The sequence below is a fragment of the Dermacentor variabilis genome, unplaced genomic scaffold (assembly GCF_050947875.1).
Source record: "Dermacentor variabilis isolate Ectoservices unplaced genomic scaffold, ASM5094787v1 scaffold_26, whole genome shotgun sequence".
In the NCBI taxonomy this organism is placed as follows: Eukaryota; Metazoa; Arthropoda; class Arachnida; order Ixodida; family Ixodidae; genus Dermacentor; species Dermacentor variabilis.
In genome coordinates, this window is record NW_027460434.1 from 602148 (window position 1) to 621688 (window position 19541).

The 19541-nt window shown below is 44.7% G+C and overlaps 1 long non-coding RNA gene across 1 annotated transcript; it reads left to right on the plus strand.

Annotated features, from left to right (window-relative positions):
- The first annotated feature begins 1582 nt into the window (after positions 1 to 1582).
- LOC142568650 (uncharacterized) lies at positions 1583 to 16215 on the plus strand. The gene is made up of 4 exons (XR_012825486.1): positions 1583 to 1707; positions 2644 to 2779; positions 3268 to 3384; positions 11264 to 16215. It is a non-coding gene; the product is annotated as an uncharacterized LOC142568650 (long non-coding RNA).
- The last annotated feature ends 3326 nt before the right edge of the window (positions 16216 to 19541 follow it).

The following is a 19541-nucleotide window of genomic DNA, read 5'->3' on the forward strand; positions in this document are numbered from 1 at the left end:
TTGTTCTGCTAATGTGGAAGCTAGTAAAGGCAATGACAGCACGGATTCCACCTGAGGGATTGAAACCTGACTCTGAACATGAAAGGCACGTCAAGGATGTATGAGACTGCTTAAACCGATGGGAGGCTCACGCGGGAACGTCACCAGCAGGATTTCTTTCAGCAAACATTGCCAAGGGACTAAGGGTCACCCTTCAGGCCACGCTTGATCTAATGAAGTACCTTCGTGAGAAACTTGGCTTTAAGTAGCTGCTGACGTGCCGGCTGAGGCAAGACTGCCTAGAGAAATTGTTTGGTATCATTAGACGATTTTCTGGTGGCAACGACCATCCCTCTTCTGCCCAATTCTTGCTCGTTGCGAACTGTTTGAGTTTTTACGAATTGGTCAAAGCGCCCAGGAGTGGCAACTGTGAAGAGGGCGATCTGACCTTTCTCCTCAGTGGTTAGGATGCAAGCCATAGCGGGAAGGTAGAAGAAGCTTCTCACGGGATAAAGAAGTCCGCAATGCTTCCATACCATGAGTACTTTGAAAAGATGAGCGATCCGCAGCTAGTCTTCTACATGGCAGGGCATGTTGTACACGAAACAATCCTGAGGACTGCGTGCAAGGAATGCTTTGACGAGCTCCTTGTTTTCACCGACGAAGCCAAAGAATAGCTGGCGATGTTCATCAAGTTCTGCGGGGCCTCATATACCCTTCTGAGAAGCTCTTCTCATATGTAGACGCCCTTGAAACTATTTTTTTCGGTGTGGTTCAGTTACAACGAGCTGCACAGTGACTTCTTGGAAAAGCTTGTCTTCTGCCTGCAAAAAAAAAAAAAAATGACGCCATGCTAGGCTGTGCGCAGCATGGCCCCAAATTCACCAACCAGGTTACAAAATTTATTTTGGTCACCCGTTTGCACATTTCTACACGAAGGCACTCAACAAAGAGAGCGCGTTTTCCAGTGAAAAGAAGCACCTGAAGCTCAGGCGCGTCACTTAGCAGAGGCTGACAACGTTCTGTTTGAACTGCTTGTAAACTATTTAAACAAAATGTTTTTTTTTGTTGTTGTTCTCGTGAAAAAAGAGCACCAGCTCTGGCGTGTCGCGTATCAAAATATCGTCGATGACTGGGAATGGTTTGCTTTCTACAGATTCTAAGCAATTCTTCAAAACATAAGTTGTTTGTGCAAGCAATGTGTTGAAAATAAAATGTTTGCTTCCGAGTTACCACTGGGAATTTTCTTGCTTTGCGTTCGATAACCAGATAAATCAAGGTGCATTCTACCATCGATGTGCGCTCAATCGGATTGTTACGTTGGCGCCCTGTGATTCGTAAGGAGCTATGCTACTATATAGCAATTTGTAGCCATGAACGAGCGAGCATATACGTAGTGTGAAGCTCTCTTATTTGTTATTGCATTCCTGACCGCGCGTGGATGATCGCATTCCGCGCAGGGCCCCTGCACTGCGGCTGCTTAGCCGCCGTCGCTGCCGACGTGTATGCGTGTGGCAGCGCCCCCTGGAAGTTTCCTTCCAAAGCGCCACGCGCGAGCTGGCGCGTTCATCACACTTCCCTATTCTAGCCACTGTAGTATGGATGTGGTCCGCTTTTAGTTTTTAGCGAATGCTTAGAAGCTTCAAGTTGCGGACACAGCGGTGGGTCAGGGTTTGATGACATTTGTTGCCCAGCTGCTGGTGCTACCGCGACGTACTTGGAGCAACGGTAAGTGTTGTGCGATTACCCGTTCTCTTGGTGACACGTAAAAAACCGGTTGCGCATTCGAGCTGTGGTCGATGTGATCTCGAAATTCGAAGGAACACGAAACGGTTGTCGCAGGTCCCGCAGTGATCGCAGTATAATTTATTCGTTCGTGCCTTCAACACTGCAGTTCCTACGCGTTGCACCGATGTAAAAAAATGAAAAAAAAAAAAAAAGACAGCGACATCTTCCACGCGCCAGAAATGCATGCACTCAACTAGCGTGGATGTCGTCCTATGATGTTTATCGCGTTCTTAAGTCTATTTTTCTCCATCTCTATAGGATGACTACGCTATGCCCTTCTTATTTACCCATGCAGCGCATTGCTGCATTTAATTACCTTTCTCACTGCTGACCGCGGTATGGGCGTCAGAGGCTTATCATTCGTTGCAGTGAGATAACGAAAGCGTATTTCCTTCACTTAAAGCTTCTTAGTAGCTCCTTTGCGAGCCGTGGAGTTAAATCATACAATGCGTACGTTGTGAGCGAGCTGGTAAACGAAACCACTTTACTGCTGCTGCTACTATCACTTTTCGAGAACTTTCAAAATTAAACATATATATATTAGTATGAATCGGCTCACCAAGCTTTATATGCACGTCCGTTGCTTTCGTTCATAGATCATGTGCGTAGCTTTGCAACCGTGACCGATATTGTAGAAACAGCAAGGAGACAGATGACACAAGTAATGTGTCTGCTTTAATTGTTGTATGTGCTGTTTATAGAATATCAACCAACTCCGCGTAGTCGTGCTGTTTACGGCTAAAACGTGTTTTTTCTTGTTACATGAGGAGCATTTGCTTCTAATTGTGGCAGTAACGTTGTGCATTGTCCTCGGCCCAGATCGCTGACTGTATGCAAGCTTGTCTAATTTGTTTCACTTTGCTGCTGTCTTTACAGCTTCTGCTTATTTCCTCTGCCTGCACCTTATATTTGTTGTGTTTATCGAGACCTGGCCTGTCTCTGCCTTGTTGAAGACAAATGGACACAAGCACTGGTTGCTGTTGGTTTGTTTGGTTTGCTCAGTCTGAGCGTGGTATGTATATCCATTTGCTAAAAGGGTATGCAGCTGCGTCTAATGCAGGTACTGCTCATCTAAAGGTAGATTTAATAAGTAGTGGTTTGAGTGAGAATTAGTTGGTTTGAGTGATGTATGACACCAGAGAGTTATTGTTCTAGAAAGGAGACAAAGCTAGTCCACAAATTTAAGATATGGAGATGCTTAACCATTTAAGTGTTCTAAGTTGCCATGAAGTGTTACACACATTTAAAATTTCAGTTGCAAGAGACATAGTAGAAGAAGAATCCAGAGGATTTGCTGCCAGATGTCTTGAGACAATAAATTGTAGAGAAAGCATTATAGTGTGAGCTGCCAATGATTGTCATCAGCTCTAACCCATTTTTCTATGTAGTCACTGTTGCTTCATTGTCTGTTGCCATCACATGCTTGTTATAAACAAAAAATTGAGCTGCATGATTCTACTGATTTTTCTCGCTCATAAGATACAAATGTTTTGATTTCAGGTGCCTTGGGGCCTCATGGTAGAAAACGAGTGTTTATTAGCGAGTTGTCAGCTTCTAAGATCATGTGCTTTGATATGTTGGTGTTTTAAAGGATACTACACGTCTGCCATCATAACTGTGAGTACTGCTGCCTAGCACTCCCACGGCTATGCTTAGTACATATGTGCAGCTATCCAAGAAAATTGACATTGGGACAACTGCCGTTGAAGCTCACTTGGTAGAGCATTGCAAGCACAAGGCAGAAAACGTGGGTTCAGCTTCGTTGTCTCTTATGCAAAGCATTATCATGAGCTGTCTCCTGGCTTCTTCATACATCCAGTCAGATAGGCTCAATAATAGTAATGTGCCTGATGGTGGGTTGTTAATCTGGGTCCTTAGTGCAGCAGCCCAATTCTTTACCCATTAGGCTAAAGATGCGCATGCATAGCGTGCCAGATTAATCTCATTGGTTCTCTTGTAGCAGCTAATTTTTTCAGATGTTATGTGACACAGAGTTTGGGATTCACCCGTTTCAGCTCAGATGCAACAAAGCAGGTGTGGTGTCTATTTCGGTGAGAAGTGTGTGCAATTGTTTTGGTTTCTCTGTGTTGACGTAGTGTGCTTTGTATTTCATGTGGTGTTAGGCATTACCTCAATTGCAGCTTCAATGCTGTGCCCATAAAAGCAGTTGTAGGTAGGTGCTCAGGAGTAATGGGAAGCTCATTCTTCCTCATTCTCTCTTGCATACAGCAGGTAGCGAGTCCAGTTTAGTGCCATGCACCTGTTTGGTGCATTTCCTTGTTCTTATTCTGCTGATGTGTTGTACATAGGGGGAAAGTCAATCCTCTACATCATGGTTGTCAGTGCTGCTGAATACAGTGCAGTCTCAGTCTCGCTGCCTTGAAATGTCATAAGAGGTGACATCTGGGGGTAAAGTAGCATCTTGCTGTACCTTGTCATCGGGCATAGCCAAGGTTGTGGTTGCGCAACCCAAGGATCCTGGAACTTTCTGTGGGACCAATGGCACCGATGTTGAAAAGTGGGTGGCTATGTACGAACGTGGGAGTGGAATCAACAGATGGGACCCCACGCGTGTGCTAGTTAACCTGTTGTTCTACCTAAGAGGCACGGCAAATGTGTGGTATGAAAACCACGAAGAGGAGCTAACCAGCTGGGACCAATGCAAAGAGAAGTTGACAGAGTTGTTTGGCAAACCAGCCGGCCGTAAAATTGACGCAAAACAGGAACAGGCCTCCTGTGCCCAATCCCCCACGGAGTCCTGTCTCTTGTACATCCAAGACATGCTGGCACTTTGTCGTAAAGCAAACCCGATCGCGACATGACAGAAGCTGAGAAGGTCGGGCATGTGCTTAAGGGTTGCTGACGACGCCTTTAATCTGCTCATGTGCAAAAGCTGCTCTACAGTTGATGTTATCATTAAAGAGTGCCGACAATTCCAGCACGCCAAAAGCCGATGCGTCTTGCAACCATTCGCCAGACTTCCCACTACTGCTGCAACGCCAACGTGTGAAGATCAACCCACACAGCAGCCTGCGTCGCCATCGGAGGATGTGGTGCGAATCGTTGACGTGAACTGGATGCGATGGCGCCTGCATTTCTGTTCGCCTATCCCTGATGCTACAACATTTTCAGTCCCCTTCTTACAAGCCATCATTCACCAGGAACTTGAAAACATTGGCTTACGTTCTGTCTGTGCTGTTGCCAATCCCAGAGCTAACAAACGCCCTTCTACTATTTTTGTTCCACCCCGACGCTTCTCTCCGTGTTATCGCAACCCGACTGAGTAGAGAACTGCGGACGACCAGCCGATATGTTTCACCTGCTGGCACATTGGTCATGTCGCCAATACTTTCACAACTCGTGGCCCTTAACACTTCGCATGCCAACCAACCTGAGCCGTTTTGATGAAAATGCCCGCAATGTTATGCCCACCGCCAAATCTAACAGCGCCAACTCTTCTAGGAACATGTGGTACAGTCGCTCACCATCGCCGCACGGACACCAGTCTCGTTCACCCGCAAATACGTCGCCCATCTTCGCGTTCGCCACAGCCACGTCGCCTTTCGTCCCCTGTGGCGTTTTGCCGCATCTGTTCGTAAAACTAAGAAATGCAGCCCTCAGAGGTGGTGCTGCATTGCCTAATGCTGCAGCAAATCCCCTGTCTATGCACACAAGGAGAAGTGTAATTGGCATTAAAATAGACAGCATAGCTGTCCAAGCACTCATCGACAGTGGAGGCCACATACCTGTGATGAGTGCTAGCCTGCGTAGTCGTTTAAAGAAGGTCCTCACCCAGCAGCTGCCCGAGTGCTTCATATGGCTGACGGTGGAATGCTGGTTCTTGGAATGTGTACTGCAAGTATAGCTGGCCGCCCTACTTCTGTTCTCTTTACTGTGAGCAACATCTTTCCTCACAACGTTATCCTAGGATTTGACTTTTTATCCACTCATTCTGCTCTCCTCGACTGCACGGCCGGCGTTCTTCAGTAAGAACTGCCTCAACTCGCCGGTGCTCCGAGCACCGCCCCACCACACTTGTGCTCGCTTTGTGATGTGCGTCTGTCACCCGAAGCAGTTACTTACATCACTTTGACCGCCCAGCCACAGGTTCCTGATGGTGAATATGTGATTCGCCCCATCATCGATGTGCTTTGAACTGGTCACGGTTACTAATAATGACATTGTTTTACCTCTTCTGAATTTCAGCCTGTGCCCTCAAGTGATTCCGGCCAGCATGTTCTTGGACAGCGTTTCTAGTGGTTCTGAATTTGATATTGAGAGTCTGAATTCCGAGAGTGGTTTATTAGTGCCAATCGCAGCGCCCAGCTCTAGTTCCTTAACGGACGACTTTGCGAAAATGACTGCACTTAACCTCACCTCTGCACAGGCCAGGGACATACGTCTCCTGCTTGAATCGTACAGTGGAATCTTTGATTTCGGCAACAGGCCTTTAGGATGAACATCTGTTGTTCACTATCATATAAACACTGGAGACACAAATCCTATTTGTCAGCGTCCGTATCCTGCATCGCATGCTGAACGTCGAGCCATCCAATCAGAGGCGGGCAAAACGCTCCGCAAAGGGGTCATCGAGCCATCAGCCAGCCCTACGCCTGTCGTCCGTGTGAAAAAAGAAAGATGGTGCCTGGCACATTTTCGTGGATTATTGCCACTTAAATGAGATCACGCGAAAAGACGTCTACCCACTACCATGCATCGATGACGCCTTGGACCGCTTGCACAGAGCTAAATACTTATCGTCCATCGATCTTTGATCCAGCTACTGGCAGATTTCAGTTGATGAAATGGTTGGAGAAGACAGCCTTCATCACACCGGATGGCTTATATCATTTCAAAGTCATGCCCTTTTGCCTATGCAATGCTCGTGTGACATTTTAACTTGTGATGGACTCTCTTCTGCGATGCTACAAATGGACCACCTGTCTTTGTTACCTTGACGAAGCTGTTTTTTCTCCCATGTTGGGCAGCTGCCTTACCCGACTCACTGCCATTATTGCGGTCTTCTGAAAAGCTGGCCTCCAACTCCACGAAGTGTCAATTTGGGCGCCATCAGATTACCGTGTTGGGGCACCTCATTGACGCATCCGGTGTCCAACCAGATTCGGAAAAAGTTTGTGCCATACGCAGTTTCCCTGTGCCACATTCTGCTTCTTCGGCCTGTGTTCTTACTTTTATCGTTTCATCAAAAACCTTGCCAACATTGCTCGGCCTTTGACAGATCAAAAAGAACACGCCATTCTCATGGGGCCCAAAGCAGGCTCATGCGTTTGCCGCTCTCATCAGGTTTCTGACCACCCTTCCCATACTTGCCCACTTTGATCCATCTGCACCGACCAAAGTCCACACTGGCGCAAGCGGCCATGGCATCGGCGTTGTTCTCGATTAACAGCAGAATGGTACGGAGTGCGTGGTAGCTTACGCCAGCCGCCTGCTGTCACCTGCCGAGAGAAATTACCCCATCACCGAGTGGGAGTGCTTCGCTTTAGTTTGGGCTGTCATCAAGTTCCGGCCATATTTGTACGGCCGTACATTTTCGGTCGTTACAGACCACCACGCACTCTGCCGGCTGTCTTCCCTCCGGGACCTGACAGGACGGCTTGGTGGCTGGGCTTCGTGGCTCCAGGAATTTTCATTTATTGGCAATTACAAGACTGGATGCCTCCACAAGGACACTAACTGCCTCTCGTCACCCCGTGGATCCACTTGATCCTTCTGTGCATGATCTGGTGACCTGCGTGATGGCTTTCACTGACATGACTGACATGCGCACCGAACAACAACGCGACGAGTCCTCACAGTCCATCATTGCCGGAGTGCAATCACTCTGACAGCACTGACGGCACATGCCGCATGTTCTTGCAGCGCAACGGCATCCTCTACCACCGCAATATGAATGCTGATGGCCCTGAGTTGCTCCTTGGCCGTCCTCGTCATCTGCAATCTGTTGCTTTTGAACAACTTCACGATGCACCGACGGTGGGACACCTTGTAGTTTTGCATACATATGATCATGTACAACGCCGGTTCTTCTGGCCAGGTCTCTACTGCTTTGTGCACTGTTATGTCGCAACTTGCGAATTGTGTCAGTGCCGGAAGAAACCTCCCCTACCACCTGTCGGATGACTCCATCCAGTTGAAGTTCCCTGTGAACCGTTCTCTCGCTTAGGCCTTGACTTACCTGGCACTTTTCCGACGAAGACTAGAGCTAACAAGTCGATTGCCATCGCTACTGATTACATGACACGCTATGCGATACCAAAGGCGTTGCCGACTAGTTGTGCAACAGATGTCGTCGATATTCTCCTCCACGACGTCATTGTCCACCATGGTGCACCTCGACAGTTATTACAGACCGCAGCTGCTCATTCTTGTCTCTAGTTGTCGACGACCTCGTCCGCTCTTGTGCCACTGAGCATAAGCTGTCCACCGCCTACCACCCACAAACAAACGGTCTTATGGAATGTCTCAACCGAACAATCACAGAGATGCTGTCGATGTAGGTCTCCAACGATCACCGTGACTGGGACACCACGCTGGCCTACGTGCCATTTGTGTATAACTTGTCCCGACGTGACACTGCAGGATATTCACCCTTTTATCTTTTGTATGGTTGCAACCCCACTTTGCTTTTTGACATCATAATCCATTCTGTGCCACGTGTTGCAACTGACCATGCTCATGAAGTCATCGATCGCGCTCACAGGGCATGTCAAGTCACCCGATCTCGTTTATTAGCACTGCAGCATATACCAAAAGAGTTATGACTGATGCCATCGCGATGTTAAGTTCGCACCAGGTGCTTGGATGCTCCTTTGGTCACCATGTCGTCGGGTTGGCCTCTCCCAGAAGCTTCTGTCTCACTACACAGGGCCTTATGAAGTCCTAAGTCAAGTTAACGACATAAATTATGAGATTTCGCCACTTCAGTTTGATGCATCCTCAAGTCTGACGCCTGTTGACGTCGTGCATGTTTCGCGGCTGAAGCCATACTTCGTTCACGATTCTTTGCCTACCGTGAGCCGAGACGGCGCTTCACCACCTGGGGGTCCTGTTACGGAAGGATGAAAAAAGAGAGGAAGAAGACCGCAGCACGCTCCCTGCTGCGTGCTGTTGGTGGTCAGCCATCTTAACTACTCTGCCTCATCTTGTATATTGACACGTGTACTTCTTTATCTTTATTGGGCGACCACTTCTCGCCGCCTAACAAATGTTATCCCACAGCACAGGACGCGCCTGCATGTAAAAGAAGTTTCTGGAATGTTATCGATGGTTCCGTCCACTGTCTTTCACCGCAACTTGTGTTATCTGATTGCATGTGTGCGCGACGCGAATAATGTGGAACATTGTGGAAGGCACGCAGGTCCCAGTGACTGCTCCGGAACATTCGACGACAGATGTATAAAAGCCGACGCGCTTGACCCGCTCATCAGATTTTCGACGACCGCCGATCGTGTTCGCTGCTACCATCCTTCTTTGAGTGTAGCCTCTTTTGAGGGCACAAGTTCGCCCAATAAAACGCTTGTTTCGTCAATCATAGTTTTGCTGCCTTCTCAACCGTCACTACCACGTGACAATATATATTGTAAATACAGTCTTTCTATACTCCCAACATCCCCGTAACAGTATGCTTTGCCTCTGGCATGTTCATGATCTCCGATGGTATATAAAACTGTGATGCAGACTAAGCTTCACAAAGAATTATGTTCCGTCTCTTCCTTACAGGCTGCTGTGTTTCAGCTAAATCTGCTTTTCCTGTGTCCAGTGGTCTTGTCGCTCAATTAGTGCTTGCCTATTTCTGTTACACTGCAACCTCTCTTCTCCTCTCTCCTCTTGTCCTCCTGTCCTTTTACACTGCTGCAAACTTTTAGATTTCAATACTCGAATGATTAATACAAAGATTGATGCTACCATATTATATGTGACGGCAATAATTTAGGTGGACCTGAAACTAAATGAAAAAAAAGAAAAACAGGCATGTGTGAGTAGGAATAACTTCCTTGTGACAAAACTGGCTCCATGCTAAACTTTGCCTCAAGGAAATTGGTCTTAAAAGTCTCAAACCCATTTGCGCATACTGCATAAGCCAAGTTTTCCACTTGTCAAAACTGCAGCCGCCACAAAGTGTTAGGAAAGAGGCAAAGAAACCATGCCTTTGCATCCGTACTCTCCTCACAAAGCTTGTGTCATAATATATATGCAATCACTCACCATACACAAACACATTGGTCAACACTGAAATGTTTGGAAGAACCCGAACCAACACTATGTAGCCATTTACCTGCAGTATGCCTCCTGTAACATGAATCCCCACTGTGCTTGGAATCTACATAATCTTTAATTTCTCAGGCATTTGGTGGTAGAGGCCAATGCATTAGACAGAAATCCTGCTACACTGCAGCAATGTTCAGAATGTAGTATGAGGTACTCTGTCTGGCTGGAAGTTGAAGATTGAAATTATATTAGTCGTTAAAATATAGTAGCCAGTATTGAAACTACACATGCACTCAAGGCTGAGCCACATTATGAGAACACGGAAGAGCAGAAACACACTTGAGCTGCATTGTGTAGCTTTACCAACAAGCCCAGCTGTACACTGAAGTAAGCCATGTTTTGGGATAGGCTGTTCGTAGCTTCAGCAAAATTTTAAACTCTGCGAGGAAGACAGGACATGAACAAAAACATAGATGCATGCACAAAGTGTAGACTTCCGACTGGCTTTGTTTGGTGAAGGCAGAGAGTTTATAAGGTTCTTCAAAATGGCAAAACAAAGAACATTCGCAAAGAAATTGTGCACGAGGCAGTGACAAAAAATAGCAAGGCCACCTGTGCATTAAGAGCGCAGTAGAGTCCCAATGTGCCCATCTAAGAATTCTATTTCTTTCCTTGATAGAGATCAAGAGGGTGAGCTAACTTAGTTGTCACACCTTTTAGTGATGTGGAATGCCTTGATGACTTCTCTTTCTGTTCTTCAGTTTGCCTTCGAAAGGAATTTATTCTGTTCCTCATAAGGCAGGCAGCTTTTGCTGTCGCAGCTCCTGCACTGCAAGAGGAGATTCTCAAGGAAAGAATTAAAGTCTTAGATGGGCACATTAAGACTCTCCTGCACTCTTAATGCAGACATGGCCTTGATATTTTTCGTCAATACCTTGTGCACAAATTATTTGGAATTGCTCCTTGTTTTGCTATATTGAAGTACCTTATATATTCTTTGCTTTCACAAAATAAAACCAGTTGGAAGCCTGTGCTTTGTGTGTGTCTATGTTTCAGTTCACGTCCTGTCTTCCTCGCGCAGTTTAAAATTTTGCCTAAACAGTTGTATAGCTTGTGTATACGATGAGTAATTAATATTATGATGACTGCAGCAGAGCAATGGTCTAGTGGCATAGTGTTGACATAGTATAGAGATGGTACTAAGTTAAAAATTTGGAAATGCCATAAATTGTGCAATCAACTCTTATCCCTCGGTTTCCTACAGCTGCAGAGCACTTGACCACTGCAGCAGTCAGGCATGCTGTATATTGGGCAGTGCCAGGAATTGCGAGATCGAGACAGGCTGCCACTAGAAGTTCCTTGGGCCAGGTGATAACTCAAATGCATCCAAATATTTCTATATTTCACTATATAAACCTTTGTAGAATGAGGAACTTTTCAAGGGTGAAGTTGTTTAACGGAAAACTATTACTAAATAGTGACCAGTTCCTTTTGTTTTGTAAGCCAGATTGCATGTATTTGACATTGCTTACTGACTCAATTATTCTCGCTGTCCAATACAAGCATATGCACTCACATATGTTTTCAAACAAAACTATTGTGTGGAGCCATGTTTGTGGTGGAATAAAATTGGTCCCAATACAGAGCTTTGTGGCACACCAGATCTTACTAGCGATCGCAGAGAAGAAAGTTAATTAGTAGTTACAAATTGGTACCGGTTAGTTAAGAATTTACTAATCCAATTCGTAGTCCTGTCAATTCGAAGTTTACTGTCGTTTGTGTATCGGACCAAGCCGATGTCCCCTGGCCTGGGCGGTCCCTGGCGCTTCACCTAGTGGTGGCCTTTGAAAATAGCAGCGTGGCACGAGTGGTTGCATCAGGATCTAGGCTCATGAAGATAGACAGCAACGTGCACAGGGCAAGGAGTTCGGCGGCCTGGTACTCGTCACATTTGTGGAGAACACTATAGTTTTCGCGAGTCCTAGCCCCTACGTAGGGTACCAGTCTGTGCACTGCATGTTTGTGTGTGTTGTGCAGGATTGCTCGTTGGCAGCACGTGCTCATGCAGCAGCTGACGGGCCTTCGATGTGTTTCGCCTTGGTAGTGCGGTCTTTGTGGTTCTAGAGCTGCACTGGCATTGCCCAAGAACAGGATATATTGGCATGGTGCAGAATTGCAGAGTGGGGGCGCTCCATTCTATTACCACTTCATTCCTTCAGAGTTGTGGTTTATGTGATTCCAGTCCTTTTGTTGGAGTTCTGACAGTTGAACCATTCCCACTCCTTGAGTGGTCGAACTAATCTACTCCAAACCTCCAATTACAGTAAATAAAACGCTTTCTGTATAATTACTTACTACATGCGCCCTGATGCGATAGCGTAGAGGTAGAGCATCTGCCTCACGTGCAAAAGGACTGTGGTTCAAATCCCGGTGCCATGCAATTTTCCACTGGTGGATAAAAAAAATCCACATGTTGATACAGCTGTATAAACAGGCCTGGTGGCCTGACCCCGGTGACCAGAACCGGTAATGCACTCCCTCACCAGAGCAGGATTGCCCATCTTGGTGCAGTACTTGGCCACAACCTTCTATATGAATAGAACAATAGTCCCCAGCAGCTACAAAGCAACTGACCATTGCAGCGGTCAGACCTGTGATGCAGCAGAGCGTGCTAAGAGTCTCTGGATCTGGACAGGCCGCCATTGGAATCTGAACCTGGCAATGTTTACTGCTAGAACATTTTCTAGTGAGGAGAGTCTAACAGTGCTATTGGAGGAATTAGCGGGCATTAAATGAGATATAATAGAGCTCAGTGAGGTTGGGAGGACAAATGAAGCATATACAGTGCTAAAAAGCGGGTACATGCTGTGCCACCAGGGCTTAGCGGAGAGACGAGGACTAGGAGTCGGATTCCTGTTTAATAAGGATATAGCTGGTAACATACAGGAATTGTATAGCATTAACGAGCGGGTGGCAGGTCTTGCTGTGAAACTTAATAAGAGGTACAAATTGAAGGTCATACAGGTCTACGCCCCTACATCTAGTCATGATAACCAGGAAGTCGAAAGCTTCTATGAAGACATGGAATTGGCGATAGGTGAAGTCAAAACGAAATACACTAGACTGATGGGCGACTTCAATGCCAGGGTAGGCAAGAAGCAGGCTGGAGAAAAGTCAGTGGGGGAATATGGCAAAGGTCCTAGGAATAGTAGGGGAGAGTTATTAGTAGAGTTTGCAGAACGGAATAATTTGTGGACAATGAATACCTTCTTCCGCAAGCGGGATGACTGAAAGTGGACGTGAAGGAGCCCTAATGGCGAGACTAAAAATGAAATAGACCTCATACCCTGTGCTAACCCTGGCATCATACAAGATGTGTACGTGCTCAGCGAGGTGCACTGCAGTGACCATAGGATGGTAAGATCTCGAATTAGCCTAGACTTGAGGAGGAAATGGAAAAAACTGGTACATAAGAAGCCGATCAATGAGTTAGCGGTAAGAGGGAAAATAGAGGAATTTCGGATCAAGCTACAGAAGAGGTATAGGGCTTTAACTCGGGAAGAGAACCTTAGTGTTGAAGCAATGAACGAAAATCTTATGGGCATCATTAAGGAGTGTGCAGTAGAAGTCGGTTGTAACTTCGTAAGACAGGATACCAGTAAGCTATGGCAGGAGACGAAAGATCTAATTTTAATGCCACCCCTTATACATAGCTTTCATTGATTACAAGAAAGTGTTTGATTCAGTCAAAACCTCAGCAGTCATGCAGGCATTATGGAATTGGGGTGTAGACGAGCCATATGTAAAAATACTAAAAGATATCTACAGCGGCTCCACAGCCACCGTAGTCCTCCATAAAGAAAGCAACAAAATCCCAATAAAGAAAGGCGTCAGGCAGGGAGATACAATCTCTCCTATGCTATTCACAGCATGTTTACAGGAGGTATTTAGAGACCTGGATTGGGAAGAATTGGGGATAAGAGTTAATGGAGAATACCTTAGTTACTTGCGATTCGCTGATGATATTGCCTTGCTTAGTAACTCAGGGGACCAATTGCAATGCATGCTCACTGACCTGGAGAGGCAAAGCAGAATGGTAGGTCTGAAAATTAATCTGCAGAAAACTAGAGTAATTTTTAACAGTCTCGGAAGAGAACAGCAGTTTACAATAGGTAGCGAGGCACTGGAAGTGGTAAGGGAATACATCTACTTAGGGCAGGCAGTGACCGCGAGTCCGGATCATGAGACCGAAATAATCACAAGGATAAGAATGGGCTGGGGTGCGTTTGGCAGGCATTCTCAGATCATGAACAGCAGGTTGCCATTATCCCTGAAGAGAAAAGTGTATAACTGGTGTGTCTTACCAGTACTCACCTATGGGGCAGAAACCTGGAGGCTTACAAAAAGGGTTCTACTTAAACTGAGGACGACACATCGAGCTATGGAAAGAAGAATGATGGGTGTAACGTTAGGGGATAAGATGAGAGCAGATTGGGGTGAGGGAACAAATGCGAGTTAATGATATCTTACTTGAAATCACGAAAAATGGGCATGGGCAGGGCATGTAATGAGGAGGGAAGATAACCGATGGTCATTAAGGGTTATGGACTGGATTCCAAGAGAGGGGAAGCGTAGCAGGGGCGGAAGAAAGTTAGGTGGGCGGATGAGATTAAGAAGTTTGCAGGGACAGCATGGCCACAATTAGCGCATGACCGAGGTAGTTGCTGTTTATTCAAGCATTTTGCAAATGTGGCTCGCTTTTAAGCACCCCTTCTTATATCTAAAAAAACAGAAATGAACATCCAGTATTCTTTTTTAACTTTCACTAAGCTTATCGTATAGCTCAGTGTTAACATACAGGTTAAAATACAGTATTTACAGGTGAGGTTACAGAAAGCAGTAATAATTGGCAGTAAACACTGCTTGGATGGTGAAAAACATGGGAATCAGGTCATTTTATTTTTGACAATTTTTTTTGGCATAGGAGGCTAAGCAAATGGTGATGTAGCAACACTGTAAAGACTGAATAAGATGGATGTGGAATGCGTTGATGACTTCTCTTTCTGTTTTTTATTTTGCCTTCGAAAGGAATTTATTCTGTTCCAGATAAAGGAGGCAGCTTTTGCATCTGCAACAGAACATCAGTGGATGTTGTGTGAAGCACTTTTTCCATGCTTTTTCACTACCTGAGCAAGGTAACTTTCTTGGTGCTTCATCACACAATTTATACAATCAACTTCCATTAATTCTACCCTCACGAGACTGACGGGTCGAATTAAGATGCAAGAACCTGCTGAAGCACCGTTGATTCATTTGGCAATATGTGCTTGAGTAACACGCCTCTGAAACGAATGTGCATCAAATTTCTATTTGTCCACAGTATAAAACTAAAGTAGAAATGACTTAACTCCACACCAAAGTAGAAACCTACGCGTACCTCATTTTTTAGAATGGCAGCCGATTTTCTAAAGCCAGCTTCGCTGTAATACATCCATGATATGTGGTAAAGCATATGAATGCTACAACCACGGTTTTAGTTTCGCAATCGATTGCACAGCTAGGCAATTTATTCTCAATGTCCTTCGAAAACAAAAAGTGTTCGTTAGAATCAGGCAAGTACCACAACCGGACATTGCCAGCTACCGTTACTGCTTGAAAATCTTTCTCGGGTGGGTCAAAAATAGGCATTTCAGAGAGATGGCATTTGTTTAATGCATTCACTGTCCCCTAAGCTCTACTGAGACATGCGCTGCCACTAAAAGGGGTCATTATTGGGGTCTGGTCAAGTTCGCATTATTCGGCGAATGCCAGTTTTAGGATCGAAATGATGAATGTTTAATCCCATAGAAATGCATGGGCGTTGGCCAGGTTCGAATTAACTGAAAAAATTAAATTAACCGGAGTCAGATTATTGGAAGTTTACTATACACCTTTTTCTGTTCTCCAAGATTTAATATGTAGTTTTCTTCTATCAGTGTGGCAATGGTGCTAAATTTAGCATTTGTTTGAATCATTGTTCCAAGGACGCGCAAGCTACAAAGTAGGGGCACACTTTGAGACTTGAAACATTTCCACATATAAAGGCAGGGCATGTTAACATCTGTACAATTAATATAAGTTGGCTGTATTGTCTGCATAGCATGTGGTTGCTTTTTGGAATCTGGTCTTTTTATAAAACAAAGTTGCATTTGTTTCAAATAAATTGCTGAACCATTGCTTGTGTGTTTTCCTGTGCTCTTTGTGCTGATTGCACTTTCGAAAATGCAGTGAGCAACTGCAGACTGAAATGCACAAGGCTTCACTTTATCATGCCAGGAAGCATTTTGGCTTGACAAAGGAGCCTTAACCCCTTCCATGCACACACTTTTTTTGTATAAACACATCAAATGAAAGACAGTGACCTCTTCTCATGTATTTTAAAGCCTGGCAGTGTTAAAGACAGAGTGAAGTTGTACAAATACAATTTACTGTTAAGTATTGCTGCTAAAACCTCATGCTTGTGTATAGTATATGCATGCAGTGCTGGCTATGCCGTGGTAGAGCCGGGAAACAGCTTTCACCACACTGCTTGCTATAGCATTGCTGTGTTCTGCAACCTGAGGTCAAAACTATAAATCTCTAGAAGTTCAGCAGCAGAATTGACAGCTATTTCCGTATGTTCGATGCACTCCTGGCCAGGGACTTTTCGTCCTATAGGCAAAATAGATGGCTGCCTCGGACGCTGTTTTGGAAAGAGCGCAGCGTACCTCGAAAGCTTGCTCGCAATGCTTCACCAGCAGGTTTTGCCAGCGAGAGTGGGGGGGGGGGGGGGCACAATAATTTGACTTTACATGGTGCGGCACAATACCTTAAAATGCTGCTGCTTCTGGCTTCTATTTACTATGACATGCTGGTGCACCTCAACATGGAGCAACCCCATTTTACTAAAATTCTGAATTCTTCTACCGACATCGTGTGGTGTGGCTATCTATGATCACTGTATAAAACCGGGGCAAACAGCATGTCTAAAAAGTACAAAAGCTGGTATAACTGTAATGAATGACCTTCAGTCATCCGAAATGTGCAAAATCGCAAGAATTGGTCAAACTCAAACACTGCAGAGTTTAAGTAGTCCTGGCACAATTTTTTTCTTATGCGTGTGTAGCTGTCATTCAGTTAACTACACTACAAAACGTCGAATTCCTTCTATGCGCAACAAATATATCCTTAACGCCAACATTTAAACATGTGCCAAAGGCAGTGTGGCCCCATAATCTGGTGACAACATTGCATGGTAGGTCACAAACAAATGATGCATGCTGCAATTGTTCATGAGTAAGCCATGCCATTATTAGGTCATTGAAAACTGAGCATGTTAGGACCACTATGCAGCACAACATTGGTCTTTCCTTTCTGTCTTGGTGCACACCGGGGAGTGGGTGCATGTTAAACACCTCAGGCGATTAAAGTTAAGCCGGAGTCCGCAACTGTGGCATGCCTCATAATCGTATCGTGGTTGTGACTTATATAACACTAGAATTAAATTAATTTTAATTTAGATGTTTGAGAAGAGTCATAAGAAAATTTATTTAGTGAAGCAAGTTTTAGCACACATTAAGAATCGCTCAAAGCACATGCTGCTTTCAGTGGCATGGTGTGGTCATAAAAGCTGCCATTTGGAACAACCAGATTAATATAAAAAAATTCAGTCCAAAAGTTTAATGTCAGTGCTCCTTTACATGTAAGCATGAGGGACACATCTTTAAAGGCATCATCTAAATCCTGTGTAAGTATTTATTGGTGAATATCAAATGGCCCTACATCTAAGGAAGTTATAGGGTGTTATGATAACAGGAAGCCACAAGATTTTTGTTGTGCACTCTTCCTATAGAGACAATATAGGGCAGCAACAAAATAGTTGGGCTTAGTGAAGAATTCATTCAAGATCCTTGCCAATTTGGCAGGTTCACTATGATTAGAGATGATGAAGGCCAAGCACATTGAAATGCATGCCCAAACCTCATTAGCATTGCATCACTTATTTCAAATAACTTTCATTTTGTCATTTTGCCAGATTAAAAGTTCTCAAAAACCTGCTTGACTGGTTTCAAGAACTTTTCTAGAACAGTTTGGTTCCATACGAATGCAGCATTGTCAGTCTTTAGTGAACTAGACCCATCCTTACTGATATGCAATTAGGTAGATCAAAGCAGATGCTGTCAAAGTGCATGTGCAAGAGTGTTTGGAGTGGGCATTCCTGGGTTATGTTGCCAAGAAGGGAGTTTTGAGCTTAATGCACACAGCAGCTATAGCATATGAAAACCAGCACTTTACTCATTTTTTAGATACCGCAGGGCTTGCGCTAATGCTGGTCATAGTCTACTATAATTTCTACCATATATTGCCCTTGTCATGACAAGTTATTTTTATTGTCCTACAATATATTCCCTCTGTGTACAATCAACATCTCTGCCAAGGACAACAGAAACAGTATGATTGGAAACTGCAGAATTCTCCATCTGCGGAGGTGGCTGGCTGACTGCCGTATTAGATTCTTTGTGAGCTGGCATTGATGTGTAAATCTCAACTCATCTGCAAGCATACAAAATAGGCTTTGGGATACTTTTACCACAAGAAGAGAGACTAGAATGACTGTTGCCTGTGACATATGGCACATACCCATGACGAGGGATCGGCTAGGATTCCCCATGAATACAACATCAAATAGCTTTATATTCCCACTAACTTGATAGTACATAATACTGATATGTAACAAAAATAAACAACAAAGTAACTGAAAAGCGAACAGGTCTACTACGATTGAGCCACAAGGGGAAAGATGGAAACATTTGTGTTAATTGTATGAAAAAAATGTGCCTAAGATGTCATCTTCCCAGCAGCAACAATATGATCATGCACAAACTAGCATTGCTCTTCAGGCACACCCCAGGCTGCTCACACCATTTTCTACAAGATTTGAAGCCCAACAGGCAAAAGGAGTGAATACCTTCAGCATAAAAGAAGAAAGTTATTCTACTCCATATCCTCACATGAAACGCAGCAATATTGTTACAAGCCATTTTCACACATTGAAGGCATCAGCAATGTGATGAAGACAATTGAAGCACTCATGTTCTTATTTCCATTGCAATACAAACCTACACTTGGTCACATGAAGGTGCATATATATGTGCCAAATTCAACCGTGTACTGTTATGAGGCACATGGAACAGACATTCCAAGGAAGTTAAATATTTGTAATGCAGTTACTTAATTTGTCCAGTCAGAAGGGCAATGCGCTAAATACAAAAAGAACTCGCTACAGGCCCACTATGCAATGCTTTTGCCAAACTATCCAAAACTTCAATGTGTGCAAGTCCACAATGACCAGGAAAAGAAGTAAAGAAATTTCTTGAAGATGGAATGAGAAAGAAATGTTGCGACAATTGAGAAATGAGTTCTTTGCTTTCTAGTGGCACACGGATAGACAGTCGGTGGGCACAATTTGAACTTGAACTCATGGCAGTGTTGCAGGGGCAAATACCACTCATACTTCCGAGAAG